The sequence below is a fragment of the Triturus cristatus genome, chromosome 11, assembly GCF_964204655.1.
Source record: "Triturus cristatus chromosome 11, aTriCri1.1, whole genome shotgun sequence".
Lineage (NCBI taxonomy): Eukaryota > Metazoa > Chordata > Amphibia > Caudata > Salamandridae > Triturus > Triturus cristatus.
In genome coordinates this window covers 494,963,474-494,982,163 of record NC_140594.1, presented here as the reverse complement: position 1 = coordinate 494,982,163, position 18,690 = coordinate 494,963,474, and the positions used below count along the sequence as shown (strand labels likewise).

General features: G+C 48.3%; 1 protein-coding gene across 3 annotated transcripts in view; it reads left to right on the top strand.

Moving 5' to 3' along the window:
* The first annotated feature begins 15,833 nt into the window (after positions 1–15,833).
* The window catches only part of ENTPD4 (ectonucleoside triphosphate diphosphohydrolase 4), a 136,292-nt gene continuing 133,435 nt past the window's right edge, over positions 15,834–18,690 (top strand). For 2 of the 3 annotated variants that reach the window (XM_085633252.1, XM_085633249.1), the window contains exon 1: positions 15,836–15,973. The gene's annotated coding sequence lies outside the window, so the exon portion shown is untranslated. Of the gene's footprint in view, positions 16,002–18,690 lie in introns of all 3 variants that reach the window. The other variant, XM_085633251.1, reaches the window with a different exon arrangement.

Here is an 18,690-nt window from a genome sequence, read left to right as displayed (position 1 = left end):
TGAAGAAGGAGGAGGGAGTAGCGGGGCACAGTGTCGGTGCCCGCCCCCGTTGGGCCTTTCCCGAAGACACCGGGAGTGTCTGTGCCGGCCCGGTTTCCTCAGCTGCCCCGACTGGCAGTGGGCAGTTGCAACGCGCCACCGGCATTGCTCAAGAGCCCCGTGAGACTCCCCTACAGGCGGGGCCAAAGGGCCCCAGGGGCTACTCAGCGACGCCGCAGTGGCGGGTCGCTGCATCGTTCAAGGCATCTTTGAGCCTCAGGCCCGGAGGAGGGCCTACACCGCCCCAGTGTTGTCTTGGGGGGCGGGGGCCTCCCCCGTGACTGTACTGTCAGGGACCACCAACTCGCTGGGGAGTGCCGTTATTCACCGGAATGTGGTGCCCATGATTGATGTCCCTGCCGATGGGGTTATTTATATTGGGGCCTAAGGACCCTATCCCTGTGTTTAGGATGCGAAGGGGTTCTTTTCCCTAGGGCCACAGCGTTGGTATTTTGCCTCAGGGACTTATGCTGTTAGTGTTCTGCCGCAGGAACTCTGCCTAATTTTTGTGTCCACAGGTTTAGGCTCGAGGGTAATGACGTTACATATGTTGAAATGCCCTATTTAAAGCGCTATTGAATTCCTATGTGTGGCGCTATGTTGAAAGGCTCTATTTGAAGCGCTGTTGATTTTCTATGTGCAGCGCTATGTTAACATGCCATATTTAAAGCGCTTTTGAGTTGCTATGTGCAGCGCTATGTCAATTCCCATATTTAAAGCGCTTTTGAGTTGCTATGTGCAGCGCTATGTCAATTGCCAGGTTTTAAAGCGCTATTGCCGTGCTATGTGCTGCGCTATGTTAAAAGGCTCTATGTGGAGCGCTATTGATTTGCTATGTGCAGCGCTAGTTTTAGATGCCAGGTTTTGACGGGTCAATGAACTGCCTACCTTAATTTCTGCCTCAGGCTCAGGGGTCACTCATATTGGTGATGCATAGGGGAATGCCATGATGTTTTTATTGCAGGTGTTCCGGATGATTGCTTAATGTTATGCCCTGATGATTTTCTTGCAGGTTTGAGGCTGATGGACTTATTTTCACTGTCTTCTATGTCGCAATGATTCCAGCAGGGGCCCGATTGGCCCTGCCCTGTATATAATTCCCCCCTGTAAGTTTTAACCGAGCGCCAGTGGGCGCAGTGTAGAGATTACCAAACATACTGTGTTTTGACAATACAAAAGTTATTTTTACCTAAACTGGTGTAGTGTCTCTTTTTGTAGTGTGCCTTGTGTGTCGCCTGTGTGTACTGCGTGAATGCTTTGCACATTTCCTCCGGAGTTTGGCCCACCCGCTCTGCACCACGCTACCCATTTCCAACATTGGTGGCAGCGGTGGGATAGGACTTGTGTTTGCGCAGTACCACAGCGACAACCGGTTGCACTGCAAACTGAGCGTGTAATGTAATCTCAGGTTTTGGGAATTATTGTTTTTCCTGATTGTGATTTCCTCCTAGAAGTGGTGTGTTTTAAATTGTGTTCCCCTGTTGCACTGTGGGTGGTGTGTCCCGGGTGTACCTTGCCAGGATGGGGTTGACCTACGAGGAGGTTTGCCTTATGGGGTACACGGAGCAGGAAGTGATGTATTTCTGCAGGGAGAGAGGGATACCCCCAGTAGGCAACACACGCAGGAAGCTATTTCTCTACGAGGCCCTCAAGAGGGGGAACCCTAAGAGATTGGTGGGGACCTGTCAGATTACCCCTCCACATATTTAAAGGGTGGATTCAGTGGAGACCCGGAGGAGGACCTCCAGAGAGGGGAGGACTCCGACAGTGAGGGGGCCCATCCATAACCCAGGAGGGTGGGGACACTGACGAGGAGGAGGAAGATGACCGGGTGGAGACGCCAGTAGCGAGGGAGGACACCAGAGTTAGGGAGTCCCGCGCTGGGTCCAGTCCCGGGGGCACTGCCCCGTCCCTTTCCCTGTCCCCAGAAGAGTGGGTGGATAGGAGGGAAGAAAGGGAGTATCAGCTGGCGCTGGAAAGGCTCAGAGTGGAGCTAGCGCGGCTGAGGGTGGAGGAGAAGAGGCTAGAGACGGAGAAGGTCCAAGCACAGGAAAGGATGGCGGAGGCAGAGAGGGCCTTTGCCAGGGAGAGACAAGCTCAGGAGGGTTGGTTGGCCCCTGAGAGTGGTCTTTGTGGTCTGGATTCACCAGTGAGGGTGGGATCCAGTGGTGGCAGCGAGAGTGGATCCAATGTAGGGTGTCCCACTCCCAGAGCCCAGGAGACGGTGCCTGATTCCCAGGAAGAGGGGGACAGGTTAGAGTTCAGGGGCAGGGGAAAACTGTCCCACTAGTCCTGGGGGGAGTTTGCGGAGGTGTGTTGGACTGCATTGGAGGATTGGGTGGTGAGGAGTGCAGTGGATGATTGGGAAGGGCTGTGCCAGGTAGTCATCAAGGAGCACATGCTCAGGAATTGTTTCCCAAGGTTGCGTCACCGCCTGTTACAGTGTGGGTTCTCCAACCCCAGGGAGCTTGCATGGGAGGCAGACCTCTGGGTGAGTGCCAGGGTGTCTGAGGAGGCATTGGGGGGTGACCCTGAAGGGGGTGGTTCAGGGATCTTCCAACCCAGCGAGGTGGGAGAGGTGGCGAATAGCCCAGCTAGGTCCCCGGGAAGAGAGAGGGTTGTAGGGCCTCACGTCCTATCTATAGGAAGGAGTGAGACGGGGAGGTGTCCCGAGGTGCCCCAACCGCAGTCTCAGGGCCTGGAGAGTTCCATAAGGGAGCCCCAGGTTGGGGGCCTAGGCTGTCCTGATGTGCCGTCCAGGGAAGGGGTGCCCCTAGTGTCAGGAGAACCAGGGGCGACTTTAATCAGAGCTCCTGAGGTTCTGGGGTCGGCCCAGTTGCAGGATTTAGATCCTGGGCTGGGAGGCCAGGTTCAGGGGCTGGGAGGCCAGGTTCAAGGGTTGCCTGACCTGGCGGGTGGGGCATCTGTTAACAGTGTCCCCCCAGAATTGACTTCCAGGGGTACTTTTCCAGGTGGGAGGGTGCGGAACTCTGGAAGGGGGTGCAGAGGGAGGAAGGTCTCGCCTCGGGCACCGGCTCAGCCACAGGGCTTAAATCCTGGGTTGGGAGGCCAGGGATGGGTACTGCCTGACCTGGTGGGTGGGGCATCTGTTAGCAGTGTCCCCCCAGAAGTGTCTTCGAGGGGTACTTCTCCCGTTGGGAGGGTGCGGAACTCTGGAAGGGGGTGCAGGGGGAGGGAGGACTCGCCCCTGGCACCGGTGCAGCCTAAGGGTTTAGACCCTAGGCTGGGGAACCAGTTGAAGGGTCAAGGCCCTGGACTGGGGAGAGAGTGGTGGTCTGAGGGTGCCTCGCATGGTAGGGTGAGGAACCCCAAGAGGAGAGGTAGGGGAGGAGAGCCTCGCCCCTGATGGCTGGTCAGCCTGAGGGTGCGGACCCCAGGTGGGAGGACCAGTGGCAGTTTGGAACTGCAAGGAGGAGGAGGAGAGTGGTCAACGGGTACTACGGGCCTGGGGTTACTGCCCCCCACTCTGTGAGACCGCAAGGGCCAGAGACATCTGGGTGGCCTAGGGGCCAGTCTTGGCCACAACCAGCTAGAAAAACCCAGGGTGGTGGCTTAGTCGGTCGAGGAAGGTTGGAGAGAGGGAACCTTTGGGTTCCAGAGTGGAGGAGAACCTGCGAGTGCTCCTGCAGTTGCGGGCCTGCGTCCACCTTTTCTCGCCCTAAGCAGGGAAGCCCATCAAGGCATTGATCGGTCTACCCTGGCTTTTGGCTGGAAGGGGGTTATGTTGGACTTGCCCCTTCTGGGGGGACACTGCTAACAGTGTGAACATGCGGTATTAAAAACATTTGTCAAAATGCTAGCCCATACATTTAGATCTGCATTGTATAGGTCAGCTGGTACCCCATTTGGGCCTGGGGCCTTTCCACCAGATGAAGTCGCGATTACTTCATGGACCTCCTCTACACTAAAGTGGAGTGGTGTGCTAGTTTGTCCCCCTTCCCTATGCTCCTTTGTTTCTCCCAGGTTTACATCACTAAAAATATTTCCAAAATGCGATACCCATTTGTCTGCTGGAATTAAACAGTCAATGCTGGAATAAGAAATTTCAGTGAGAAAGGGACTATTGACTACCAAACAGAAATTCGAGCTGTCTTTCAGTATGCTAGCCTGTTGTAGGGCATCCCATGCTTGTTTCCTTAACTCCTTCTTCCTGTTGTGGACTGCTATCTTACAGGCCTTTCTTTTGTCCCTAATTTCTGTTTTATCCCTAGGGGTATTTTTAGGGCTTGTATATAGTTATATGTGTTGCTGAGCATTCTCCATTGAACCATCTTGCAGCCTTCTGGCGTCTGATCCCACCAATGATTGTGAGGTCAGATTGAATTTGTTTTGTTAATTTCCCAAAGGCTGTTAGGATAGAGCTGTTCTGTATAACGGGGTCTAGACAGGACTCAATTTCAGGGGCGCAAACTGTGTACAGATTATTTAAAAAGTTGTCTGGAGCTATCGTTTCCCACTTTAGCCTGCAGGCCTGATCTTTTGTGCTAATATTTATATTTGTCAAACAAATGGGAGATTCTCCGGTTTCAATAGCAGAGAATAAGATAGCAACAGTAAGTGGATTACGGTTGCTAAAGCCTAACCAAGTAACCAATAAATCCTCAGAAAATAAAGCTAATGGAGCAGGCAGTAAGATATAATCAATAATACTAGATCTTCCATTTCGTACATAAGTGGGTACTGGCGCTACATTGTCCGTTTGTTGGAGGCAGCATAGATTTTGAATTGCAAGAATACCTTCAAGTAAAATACCTGAGGGTGTGTGCTCAAAATGATTAAGTGAAAAGAGAGATTTCCCCATGTCCTGGTTTATAAATACAATTTAAATGACATTGATGAATATTAAAATCCCCAATATTAAAATCCCCAAGAATAAGCTTGTAAACTCATAACATTCCAAGAACTCCTTTAAATCTTGTAGATGTTCCAGCTCATGCCCTCTAGAGAAAGAATTATAAAAGTTTATCACTAACACGGTGACACTATTCTTAAAAGACAATTCTACTGCCAAAACATTCTGAGATTTAAATCAACCAAGCGTTTCTTACAAGAGAGCTTTAGTGAGAACATTAGCAGTAAACCCCCTCTGACTCTACCCATGTTCAATGGAGTAGCACATTTGTGAAATGAGATAAAACCATCTAGATAAAAACAATCATTTACTTCCCAAGTTTCCTGAAGGGCGATGATATGATGCATTGAAAGCAAAGTTTTCCCAGAACGAGTTTCCTCTTTTAGACCTTATTCCCGCTATGTTCCATGAGAGGACCTTTTTATGGTTGGCTACAGTGGGAATTGGAATAGGGAGAGATTCTGGGATTATAGTAGTTAATTCAACATGATCCGGGACCAGTTGAGTTTGTTTGTTTAAGGTCATGTTAATTGGAGGTATACCCTGATAGATTTTATCTTCTAACCGTAGTCAGTCATTTTCATCCAGATTTTGAAGACTTGCTAGGGGTTGGAATCTGTTACTCATTAGTAGGTTATTATCAATATTAGTTTTAGTGACAGGCCTCCCTGATTTTCGAGCTGTTTGCCATTGCCATTGATTAGAACATCTGCGCTGGCTTGGGGGGTAAAAATAATTGGTGAGTTTGAACTGCTCTGGTATGCACAGCCTATTAACATCTTGGTTTTCTCTGGGTCCCTAAAGTTGACAACTATGTGGTCTCCTACACCAATCTTTTTTGTTTGGTAACCTATACACCCCACTCTTCTGGCTATAATAATGTCAGATGATATGTTCCGGCCATTTATTATATTTTTAGTACACCAGTGGGTCACTTTATGTATTAGATCCTGGGTGGTTTCCCTAGTTTCTTGAGAGAGAGAAGGGACCTCCAGTAAAACTGCTACTAACGGGGCAGATGCAGGGGCCAAATCAAGGGTGGTTTGGTTCGCAACTTTGGGTATGCCATAATTGGGCTGATTATGTGTGGGAAGAGGTGCCCTCTCAGGATTCTGGGATCTTCTATCCTGGGCTACCTCGGGGTTCTGGGCTATCCGTCCTGTCACCTCGGGTGTATTTGACTGGCTTGATCCAATAGGTATATCATTAGTTCCTAAAACAATTAAACATGGGCCAAGTTGGTCGAGTTGGGTTTGATTCCTATTTCGAGATGGGATTTCTGCCCCTGTTCCCTTCAGTTTCGGTGCAAAAGTCATAGCACATTTATTACAATTGGTAATCAAATTGTGAACTAATTCCTAAACTTTTTCTATTTTTTGTATTATTGGCACCAAAAGGGTCTTTGTCATTAATTCAAGTTTTGTAAAAAAAAGTCTAATAGCTGCTCTTGGTTCAAATGAAGTTGCGAAGATTGTTGTGTCCGTGTTTGTGACCGTGGGGATTTCCTTGAAGGCTTATTATAAGCAGTTAGTTTTCTCTTGGGCGGTGGTAAGTCTGAGGCCACTTCATTTCCCTCTGATATATGATCAGCTAAAATATTAGAAGACCTATTAAGTTCATCAGAGGTAAATATTTGACTTGGGGGTGCAGAGGCTATTGGAACTGCTGAGCATTCTAAAGGACACATACCAGCTGCAGAATTTCCTTGTTCTCCCTCCTCCCTGTTAATGTGGGTCTGAAGACATTTTCCAGCCTCTAAGGATAACCTTCGCTCAGTCAAGGCTATCTCCTGCGTAATTGCATGGGCAGCTTTACTAAAAAAAAGAATCATTTTTCCCGCCATACAGCCCCCCGAGGCACCCCCCTGTGTAACGGGTGTTTTCCTTTTGCCCATTTCGGACGCTGGACCACTAAAGCCCCCTGTCTCTGTATGAAGACGCTACGAAGTACTTGGGCGGTCAGAATTAATGGGGTGATTAAAAATTACCTTGGTATATTGACTGAATTCAGTTTGACGTCTCAATCTCCAAGGAATAGTTTGCGGACTTTGAACTAAAACAGCCAAGAGGTCTGCCCCAGCCCGGCCTCCTCTGGTCGTTGACAGACGCGGACAGGCCCGCCATTGGTCCGGGCTTGGCCCGGGCAAACCCGCATGCGTCCCGCACTGCGGGAGCCCGGCGTTGCTCTTAAGCGCCTCCGGGCGCAGCAGGCTACTGATGATGACAAAGAGGGGCGGAGGAGCCTGGGGAATGGATTCCATCGGACCCGCTGTGCACGGCTCTCTCCTCCTGTGTGGCCCAGTTGCTGGAGCGTCTACTGGAGCGGTTGTTGGAGCGTCTACACTGTGTACTTCTTTTTCACTTAATCTATACCTATAAGATTATGTTCTGTTAAAAACAAGCTGATTTACAATCCTTCTGGACTAAGCCTGAAGCTGCTCTCCACCGCTACCGCTTAGAGAGCTTTCTAAGGTTGTCTAAGACCACTAAAATCACCATAAGGGTTGTCTGAATCAGTGCAAGGTGTCCACTTACGTAAGTGTACATCATTTACTGAGCCAGCCTCTCACAATTCAGTATTAGGTCCTCCAGGAACAGGTTCACACTCGGAATTTCCACTCCTTCTGATACTCCCACCACCCTGATGTTGTTCCTTCAAGCCCAGCCTTGCTGGTCTTCCAGCCTCTCCGCCATTTCTGCCTGTTGCTTTGTAAGAAGTTGCACTTGTTCCTCCAATTGTTTTGACTTGGATTGTAACTGGTTGACACTGGTTTCAGCAGGTGAGACCTTATCGGAGATTTTGTGGAAATCGGCTCCTAATAAGTTTACATGGTGACTGCATCAAGCTTTGGTTCAATAGTCCCTTTTAGGTCAGTGATGGTGGCCATGATTGCAGTTACCATTGATTCCACTGCCTCAGCTCGTTCCTCCCATTGACTTTGTGCTTAGGGCCCTGTCTGTGGCAGGCGTAATTATCCATTATATTTGTTTGCATGAGACTCAGGCCCTTTGGCTTCATTGCGGACCCTGGTATGCCCGCTTCGGTTTGAGCTGGCTATAGAAAGTTGGCGCAACAGGATGCTAGCTTGTCCGCTGCACAGTCTCTGTCTCTTGTAAGCACTGCACCAAAAGGATGCAAGATCTACGCAGTATAGCTGGAGCTCAAGAGAAACTAGTGTAGGTCACAACGATGTCAGGAATTTCTTTTATCCGATTCCCTAGGTACACACCATACAGTGAGTCCTCAACCAGGTTACCCCACTGGACCTCAGTCCGCAACCTTCTTTTTAGCACACGGGACCCTCTCTGTTATCTGTCCAGGAGTACCAAGGGGTAAAGCCGGTTTAGTGAGGACCACAGTCTCACCAATCTTTGGCCTGAATTAGGCCCTATGCAGTCTCTTAAGGGGTCTGGGTGGGCGGTCCCTGTGGCGTATACCCTGGCCTCTGGCTCCGCACTGTTCCTTTCGCCACCGTCTCACGGCCCGATCATCCAATGGGCCGGTTCCTCCCTCGTGCCCCACTGGGCCTTCGTACTCTATCACCATACATGCCAACATTTTAGGACAGGGAAGTGGGAGATTTTGAAACATAAATCGGGAAAATGTAATTTCCCCATCGACTTCTATTGAAGATCATGTAATTTCAGGCGGGACACAGTTAAAATAAAGCCACTGTTGGCTTAACGAATCGGGAGTCTCCAGCCTGAATAGGGTCTATTGGCATGTATGTATCACTCACCACCAGGGTGGAGGGCCAGGGGAGGGGGAAAGGCAAGACGCCTAGGGTCTTTTTAGAGGCCAGCATGGCCCCACTATATTGGCATCCACTGCCTTCATGCCTCCAATGCTACTGCTCACGCGGCCAGGCACTCACTGGTTCAGAGCGGGCCATGTTTTTGACCTCTGCGGTTCCGGGTGGCCCATCAACTCCATATCCCTGCCGGAGTGCACAGCAAAGAAGTCCAGTCCCAACTCCTCCTGCTTCTTCAGGGGGGCAGGGTCTCGCTTCTGGTAAGGCCGCTTGGGGCTGCTTCTCATTTGCAGGCTGTCGCGCTGCAACCTCGCAGTCTACGTTCCCCAGGCCCAGAGTCAGGAGTGGCAGAGCGACGGCTGTGTGGATTCTCCTCGGGCAAGTAGAATCCACTCGGACTGCACTGGCCTGTCTCGCCATCTCTTCGGTCCACCTCGTTCTGCACACAGTGGGCGGGACCAGAGAATTGGACCGATATTTGGGGGTTATTGAGACCTCGGAGATGCTTTAGCGTGCAACCGTCACCGTTGGCGTCAAGCCACGCCCTCCCAAGTCCTTAATTTTTGGAGGGGGAGATTAGAGCATGTGACAGGCTTCAAAATTTTATTTTTTGGCAGTTTTACATAGCGCAAACAAAAACCAAGTTTAAACCCTGTTTTTATATGTGCTATGTTATTGAACTGCCAAAATGAAATGCTGGTTGTCAGTCACCATACATACCAATAAACCTGATTCAGGCAGATTTCCTCTGCTTCAAAGTGTCAGTGGGGAAAATATATTCTCAACCGTTTATGTATTTTTTATTTTTAAAATCTACCATTTGCCTGATCAAAAATGTTGGCATGTACTTAAAGGTTACAATAAAGCAGTAAAGACAATGCATAATTCTATGGCAAGACGGAGGCGAGGATTATGCCTATCTTCCTACACTTTATTATGCATAGCAGGTTTAACCCCTTCAGCGCGGCGCGGATTTCCGCGCCACGCTGAAGGTTCCGTGCGCGGGCGGGGCCATGACGGAACGGTTCCATCATGCGCACAGCGCAACCGACGTGCGTGACGAAACCGTTCCGTCATGAGCGTTGAACGGGTTAATGAACATCGTAAAAACACGCAATAAAAAACAGTAAACACAACAGACTACACATCCCATGAACCACAGGGGGGAGGGTTGGTATTCTCTATGGTAAACACAGTCCAATCCCACGACTGTCCACAATATATATTCCGATGACGTCCCTTCCGTTTGCTCTTTCTTCACTGCTCGTCAGTTAAGTGGCATTCTTTTCATCCCTCGCTTATCTGACGTATTTGATCAATGTTTGCGTAGCGGTTTATTGGGCGTTTGAGTGATTACTAGTGCTTGCTCTGTTTATTTAGCGCAGTAGGCTTTGCCCGAGCACTGTTGTTCCCGCTTTTGCGGACCTTAAAGCATGCACTGCGCACGCTGCAGGGATTCCGTTGGGTGCTCGCGTGTGGCAGCTTTGCTGAGCGCTACCGCGGGCTTTGGGGGCGCAATTGAGAGCGCGGGCGCTGAGCAGGTTGCCGGCCCGCGTCCCAACCAACTCTCTCCTTGACACCGCTTAGCGGTGATTTTTCTCCTCGCACACGGTTGCAGCGCCATCTGGTGGTGTCTATAATTTCTCCATTCAGGGAGTTTGGCAGCTTGGGATTACCCTTGCTGTTTGAGCACCGGAGAGGGGGCTGCCTGGTGGAGTTGTAAGGTGATTTTTTTGTGCTGTCACCCTCATTGATATGTCTTCTTCAGAAGATCACTTTTATTCCTCCACTCAAGAGGCAGAAGTTGAATGCCCACCACAGAGTCTCCCTCCTGCAGTGGACCAGGCCCTCTCGCAGGCCATCTCTAGGGCGCTGGCCCCCCTGTAGGATAGGGTGGATCAGTTAGCCAAGAGTATCCCGGGGGTGTTCAGTGACCCTAGTTTGGCGGCGGGTCCCAGTGACTCTCAAGGGGAGGGTAGAAAGGCCATGAAGCGTCACGCGGGGCACTTGGAAGGGTTTGACAGACTGAGGGAATCCTTCCTGAAAAGTGCGCGAACGCTTAAACATGCACCCTGCCGGGAGGAGGAGGAGCCCGGAGAAACTGGCGACACGGTCGCCCCGAATTCGAACCCCGATGGCGGTCTTTCCCTGGAAGGGGAGGGTGTGTCAGAGGGTGATTTTTCCTCCGATGAGGACAAGGACTCGGGTCATCCCTGGCGCCCGGGTTCCCGTTCCTCTGAGTCCCAGGATGGGGATGGGGGGCATTCGGACATGTTTGAGCCCATGCAGATCTACCACCTTAGGTCGTCCGAGTGGTTTCCTGATGCCAAGGTAGCGGACTACGTGGCGTCTAAGATTCACCAACCTCTGGAGAGGGATGTTAGAACTCGGATGAGGCGAGAATGCCCCCGGCCTTCGCTCATAGGGAAGGTGGCTCACACTCCGGAGATTGATGACAAACTTTGTACTTTTTTCGCAAAATATATGCGAGACCCCAAAAAGGGTATAGATAGATCCTGGAGAAATTGCCAGGATAAACTCCTTGACGCCGTAGGGCCCTTGACTCAGATCATCCAACTAGCGGAACGATCGAAAGAATCTGAAGTCCTTTGACTACGGACATAGGCGCGGGTTGGGCACAACGAGCGATATGCCTTCTTGGTAACGCAAATTGTGCCCTGGCAGCGGAGAGGAGGAGATCCCTCCTTATAAAAGGTGATCCGAAATTGGGGGACTTGGCTACCTCTGAAGTGGGACCCGTGGCTCAGGGAAACCTTTTTGTTGAACCGTTCGTTAAAGAGTTGAATAAATTTGTCACCATGTTTTCTGCCCTGGACAAGGCTCAGGCCTCTATAAAAAAGATTTTTCCAGGGCGTGTTTTTGCCGGGGCCGGAAGAGGCAGGGGTCGCTCCTCCGGATGCTCCCAGCAGCAAGGCCCCTCCAATAGAGGTAAACAACAAAGGAACAATGGCTGGAATGACGGTCGCCAGTAGAGGTTCTGGAAGAGGGAAAGGTCGGAACAACAGAGGAGGCGCAACGCCCCTGGAGGTCCCTCTGGTAACGATTACCCTCTCTTCCCCTCAAGATCTAGGGGGGAAGCATTCTCTCTTCTCTCACAATTGGGAAGGATAACTTCAGACCCGTCGGTATTGCAGACAGTGAGGGGCTTTCACATAGAGTTTTACAGCACCCCCGTTCAATCGGTGCGCCCAAGACCCTTACATTTCTCAGCAGAGGAGGAAAGTTTGGTAGAGACCAAGATTTTGGATCTTCTACGGAAGGGAGCTGTTTGCAGATCAGTACTTCACCCTTATGGTTTTCTCAGCAACCTCTTCCTAGTAGAGAAAAAAGACAAGGGCTTCCGGCCGGTTATCAATTTAAGAGAGTTCAACGAGTGGCTGGTTTACCGCCACTTCAAAATGGAGGGGATACACTTACTTTGAGATATCCTACTTCCGGGGGATTGGATTGTACGACTCGACCTGAAGGATGCGTACCCGACGGTTCCCATTTAGCCCCTCACAGGCGATTTCTCCAATTCGCTTGGAAGGGGCAGATTTTCGAATTTCAAGCACTGCCCTTCGGTCTTTCATCCGCCCCTTGGTGCTTCACGAAGCTGTTGCACCCAGTGGTGGCGATTCTCCGTCAAAGGGGGGTGAGAATGATTATCTACCTGGACGATATCCTGATTTTGGATCAGTCTCTGGTACATCTCACCCACAACGTGACCATGACTATTGCGTTACTCCAAGACCTGGGTTTTGTAATCAACGCTCAGAAGTCGGAACTGCGTCCAGCACAGCAGTTGGTCTTTCTGGGCTTTCTCATAGACTCAGTCTCGGCGTCCTTGAGTTTACCAGAACCGAAGGTGAACAAGATACAAAAGGAACTATCACAGGTTCTACGGAGGGACAGGATTTCGCTGCGCAAGCTCGTCAGAATAGTGGGATTACTCTCCTCGTCAATCCAAGCCATATTTCCCGGTCCGTTGCATTACAGGTCTCTTCAGAGATTGAAGGCTCAGCATCTTCGGAGGGGCCTGACCTATTCGGAGAACATCTCGTTATCGGAAGAGGCCAGACCGAACTTCAGTGGTGGATCGACCACATGTCGGCCTGGAATGGTCGGGCGATTTTCGGGTCGTCCTCGGATTTGGTGATCGAGTCAGATGCCAGCAGATCGGGCTGGGGAGCCCGGTGCGGCAACATCTCAATGGGAGGCAGATGGTCGGAAGAGGAACTCCGGTTGCACATCAACTGTCTGGAGCTGCTGGCGGGATCCTTTGCGGTGAAGTCCCTGACCAAGGACAGGATCTCTTGTTCCATCCTCTTGAAGATGGACAACGTTTCGGCAGTGCAGTATATCAATCCCCTGGGCGGTCCTCGATCACGGGCCTTATCCAAACTGGCAAAGGATTTCTGGCATTATTGTCTTCAGAAGCAGATCTCAGTCACGGTGGAGTACCTTCCCGGTCTGCAGAACACGGTGGCGGATTGGAACTCCAGAAATGTCTCCGATTCCAGCGACTGGAGACTAGATCGTGCAGTCTTCCTGGCTTTGATGGCCAGATGGGGCCCTTGCAGTCTGGGTCTTTTCGCCTCGCGGTTGAACCATCAACTTCCGCGCTTTGTCAGCTGGAGATCGGATCCGGAGGCCATAGCGGTGGATGCTTTTCTTCAGGACTGGTCGACGGAATATCCTTATGTGTTTCCACCTTTCATGATGATACCCAGAGTGGTGGCTCAGGTTCGTCGTCAGGCAGCGTCCATTGTGTTAGTCACACCGGTCTGGAGGGCACAGGCCTGGTTCCCGACACTGTTGGAGTTGTTGTGGGATTGCCCGATTCTACTGTCCTCATTCTCTTCAATTCTCAAGGATCCCCAAGGGGACCTTCATCCTCTAGTGCTTCAGGGCCAATTGCAGCTCATGGCGTGGAAGATTTCAGGGGACGTTGGAAAGACGACCAACTTTCTTCAGATGCTGCACACCTCATTCAGCAGGCATGGGCATCAGGATCCATCAAGAGGCATCGCTCGGCTTGGCGAAGATGGCATCGTTGGTGTCTGGAGAGGCACGTGGATTCCATGAAGGCACAAGTTACCCATATTTTAAACTTTTTGGCGGAATTGTCCCGGGAGGGCCTGGCTTATCGGACGGTTAACTCTTTTCGTTCGTCCATCTCCGCTGGCCACTGTGAGATTGATTGCAGGCCAGCGGGGGAACACCCCTGGGTTTGTAAACTGATGCGCGGCATCCAGTTGTCCAATCCTCCTGAGCCTAGATATTTGGGCCTGTGGGATGTTAACCGGGTCCTGAGGCTCTTGTTGGGGTGGCAAGATAATCAATATCTCTCCCGCAAGGAATTGTCCGCTAAGTTAACCATTCTCTTCTGTCTCATCTCATGTAAACGAGAGTCAGATTTCAGAGCTCTGGATGTTACAGCTAGGGTTTTTAACTCCGGAAAAAGTTACATTTACCATTGCTCGGAGGGCGAAAACCAATACCAGGTTTGTATCCTATCCTTCTTTTCCGGATCGTCCTAAGTTATGTGTGGTAAGGTGCATTAAGGCTTAAGAGGAAATAACCTCGGAACTCCGGCCCCCCGGGGAGAGGCAGTTGCTTATTGCCCTGCAGAAACCTTTCCAAGATGTTTCTTCCCCTTCCATCGCCAGGTGGGTACGATGGGTTATGTCTGAGGCAGGAGTGGATGTGAGTAGGTTTGGTGCACATTCCACGAGGGGGGCCATGGCATCTAAGGCTATCCAGGTGGGTGGTAGGTTGGAAGACATTATAAATACGGCCGATTGGTCTTCTGATTCTACCTTCAAGAGGTTTTACTTTAAACCTATCTCTGAGGCAACGCCGCTAGTCGTAAGTAAGCTTTGAACTTGCATAATCCTCGCCTCCGTCCCGCCATAGAATGAAAAAATTCCTAGTTTACGAGAAGGAAAGTTTCAATTCTATTAAGGACTAGGAGGCGAGGATTATCCCTCCATGGGACTAATTTCATTATCTTCCCACCCTGGAGGTTTTTTCGTTATTAGTAAGTAAATCCTTACGTCTTTTGTTGTTGATCAAAGTATTTACATATGTTGTTATTGCTCCGCTGCCTATGTCATTGAATTTGGTGCTGTTGCCATGTTATTTTCTGCATTATTTCTATTTCTCAGGCGTATTGTGATGGTTTCGGTATACAAGAGCTGGATAACGGAATTGTTTCTATATTACAGGGAATGATCAAAAGTTCGAATGAGACAGTAATACCAGCTTAACATCCTCCAGTGAAGAAGAGGAAACGGAAGGGACATCATCGGAATATATATTGTGGACTGTTTTGGGATTGGACTGTGTTTACCATAGAGACTACCCCCCCTGTGGTTCATTGGATGTGCAGTCTGTTGTGTTTACTGTTTTTTATTTCGTGATTTTACGATGTTCTTTAAACCTGCTATGCATAATAAAATGAAGGAAGATAAGCATAATCCTCGCCTCCTAGCCCTTAATACAATTGAAACTTTCCTTCTCGTAAGCTAGGAAAATGTTCATTCTCACCTCCATGTACTTAATTGAACTAGAATTTTTGTTCACAAATGCTAGAAAATTTTCGATTGGTACTCTGCAGAATTTTGTCATTCCTGTAACCCTACGTGTAGGTTTTCTCTGTTCACTAAACCAGATGTATAGTGTATACTCCGTTCAACTTAGTCCCATCAAATATGGCCGCCACCATCGCTCCAAGAGTCCCACTTTTATGTTAATACAATCATGGGGACCAGTTATATCTCACTGTATTTTCTTACTAAAAGAGGTGCACTGATGCAAAACTGTCGAACCCAATACAAACATGAAAACTTCCAAATAGTCCCATTGTTATTGATAAACTTTTCTAATATTCATAAAAGAGAGCGCAGGCAATTTTAACATTAAAATATAAAATACAGGGGACGAAATACACCTGCAGCTTGATAACTTATCCAAATAAAAATAAAAAAGGCATATGGCCCAAATATGAAAACAGCTCATTTTCTAAGTAGAGCTTTTCATGAAACCATCTTGTGATCACGACGCTAAAAGATTACCTCTAACTGAAGAAACAGACATAAATCTCGAGGTGTTCTTTTCCTGTGTTCATCCGTTTTCCCTTTCCATGGCTCTCGAGCTCTGACGAGCCTGTTCAGGTTCAGCTGCCGGGCCACGTTGCGTCAGTGTCAGTAGGGCAGCTGTCAAAGGCTGAAGGCTTGTTGGGACCGGGTGGTTGCCGTTCGGCGTCACCCGGAGACATGAAAGCAACCGGGTGACAGCGCGCAGTGGTGAGTTTTAGCAGCACGGGGAAAAGAGGCGAGTTCAGTTACTTTCATGTTTGCTGCTGAGTGTTGCTCGGGGAGCGAGGAGGCGGGAGGAGCGGGGATATGTCTGTAATTATCGGGGGAATGTTAACATATTCGGAATGGGTGAATGAGCGTCTAATATGGGGCCGTGCATGGTTGTTGTAAAGGGTAAAGTTATCAAATTGGCGAGTGTATGAAGGGGCGGATGTAAGTGTCTGAATGGAGGCGTCGTATTGTCCGAATCTTTGTTTATGGTTTTGCCTGAAATTGATAGGTTTCTGGTTTTAAAAATGGTCTTGAGTGTATGAGTCAGAATAAAGTGATACGTGGCTTGGAATGAGGTGGGTGGCATATTTATCGCAATATACGGTGTCAGGCTTTCAGATTGAAAAAAGGGTGTAGATTAGAAATTCATGAATGCCATATAAAGGGGTGAATATGTGTGGGGGCTAAATAGCAGTGGAAACTCTTTCGAGGATATTACTGTCTGAATATGCTGGAAAGAAGTATGACTGATAATAGAGTTGAGGTGTTGCGAGAACAGAGCATTTGATTGCCTTATAGGTGACACACTGTAGTTTTATTGGATTACCTCTAATAGTGATGGCCATACGCGCTGGAATTAGGCGGAAGGGAGGCCCAAAATATGTAATCGCAAGATTGATTAAATTTGGCACCAAAAAAAGGTAAATTAGGCACCGTAGTACGACACACTTTGTGGCACTATTACTACATTATTTTGTCATTTTTACATGCTGCACTTCACTAGTACGCCACCTAAATACAGTAATCAGTATCCTTAACGTAACAAGTTAACATTTTCAAAGTGTCTCACACTGTATGTGACAGTGTTTTTGGGACTTTTATAGGCTTTGATTTGAAATGTGTTGTTTTGTTAATATCAAATGTTCAAATGGATGGGGTGAGGAAATTGTTACAAGCATTGAATTATTGTTAATGATGAGGAAGAGGTGCACCATGGTTAGAATTAATGATAAATTGTGACATACCTGTACCAAAAAACAAGGGAAACCCTCTGATCACTAGGGACATGGGGTATCAATCAAAAAAATAAAAACAATAGTCCCTTATATCAAGAAAATGTCATGATTAAATAATTTTACATACTTAAAAACTTTCATCCAGCAATAAATCACAATGCACAGAGTAGTGTGCTAAGTGTCTATGATCGGCTCTTAGGAGAGGGATGAACTTGTTATATGAAAAGGTAGTTGTGTATCACAAAACGTTTTTAATAGACGACCCAAAGAACACGTTTAGATACAAAATTCAACCTAATTAGTGGATGGCCTTTTGATCCCTAATAATGACGGGATCACCATCAGTACTCTCAATATATGTGAGCCTGAGGAGTCTCTGTATACGATTGGTGCGTAAGGGGGGAAGGGTAACAGAGATAAAGTAAAACATGAATAGACTAATATATTTATGCAGACACATATACAATCAGCATCTATACAAACACTTACTTGAGAGCATTAACCAAGTGAGTACATGTATGCTTGAGAAACCAAAAATGTAGGCGATCTATTGGAAAAAAGGGATAATAATGGGCATGTAGAATTAACGCAAGGGAGGTGGAATTGCAAGTGCATAGCCAAATAAATACTTGAGTTGGTAGAAGGATATGAAGGGGCAACATGAAAAAGGGCCAAATGCTGTGTATGAAAGAATCTCGGTTAAGGATCAAGGCAAATCATGAGGAGGCCCTAGCTCTTCCGTTAGTTGTGCAAACTATCCTGAGTCCTTCTATACATAGGTGGTTCACTCAGTCCTGTCCTCCACATCCTCTGAATACCTGCTCTTGATCCATATAATAAGGATTGTCCTGCTGAGATCTCATAGTCCCTCACCAATTCTTGAAAGTATTTGAGAGTACTTTTTACACTTTTAGGCAATTGGCTTTAGCAGCAAGAGTTCTGGTGCATATGGCACATTCATGTACATCCTTCATAGGCTTTGTGGCCAGAAATACTTGGGGACTCCCAGTAGGTTTGTTAACCTCCATGTCCCACCTCTGGGTTTAAGAAGAATTGCGACGCTATTCCCCTCTTCAGTGTCAGCTGCCCATTTGTCTATCTTGCAGCTAATTGCAATTGAGCTGCCAAATAATAGAACTGAAAATCTGGAACTGCCAGCTCACCTTCTTTCACAGAGAGACAGAGTTTAGCTAGTGCTACCGGAGTTCAAAGGCTGGTCTAGCACTACAGTATGTAATTTCCTGAAGATATCCTTTGGGATTAGGATATTTGACTGTACATAGTGCACTGATCCATATGGACCAGATTGTTTGCAAAAACTGTAAAACGACTAGTTCTCATTTCAAAGCTGGTCGGTGCACATGTCCTCTACATCCGTCATGGGACAACGCGGCAATCTGAGAACAAATCATTGAGTTTATAAAGCAAAAAGTGAACCCAGATAAAGGAAGGTTGTATGTTAATGTGCCGTGTTTCAAGTGAATAGCAGCAGAATGCATATATGTTTGTGTAGAAGCTAAGAACTGTACAATAATGTTGATGTAGGTTAAAAGGTCAGGTGACAGTTGTACTATCAAGCCAGACCTAAAATCCATGTAGGTTAATGACTGCATTCCTCCCGTATGTGCTGCTGCCAGAGAAAGACAAACACCATCAATTTACTAGTTATTTAAGAAATTTTTACAGCAGTGTTGTGTT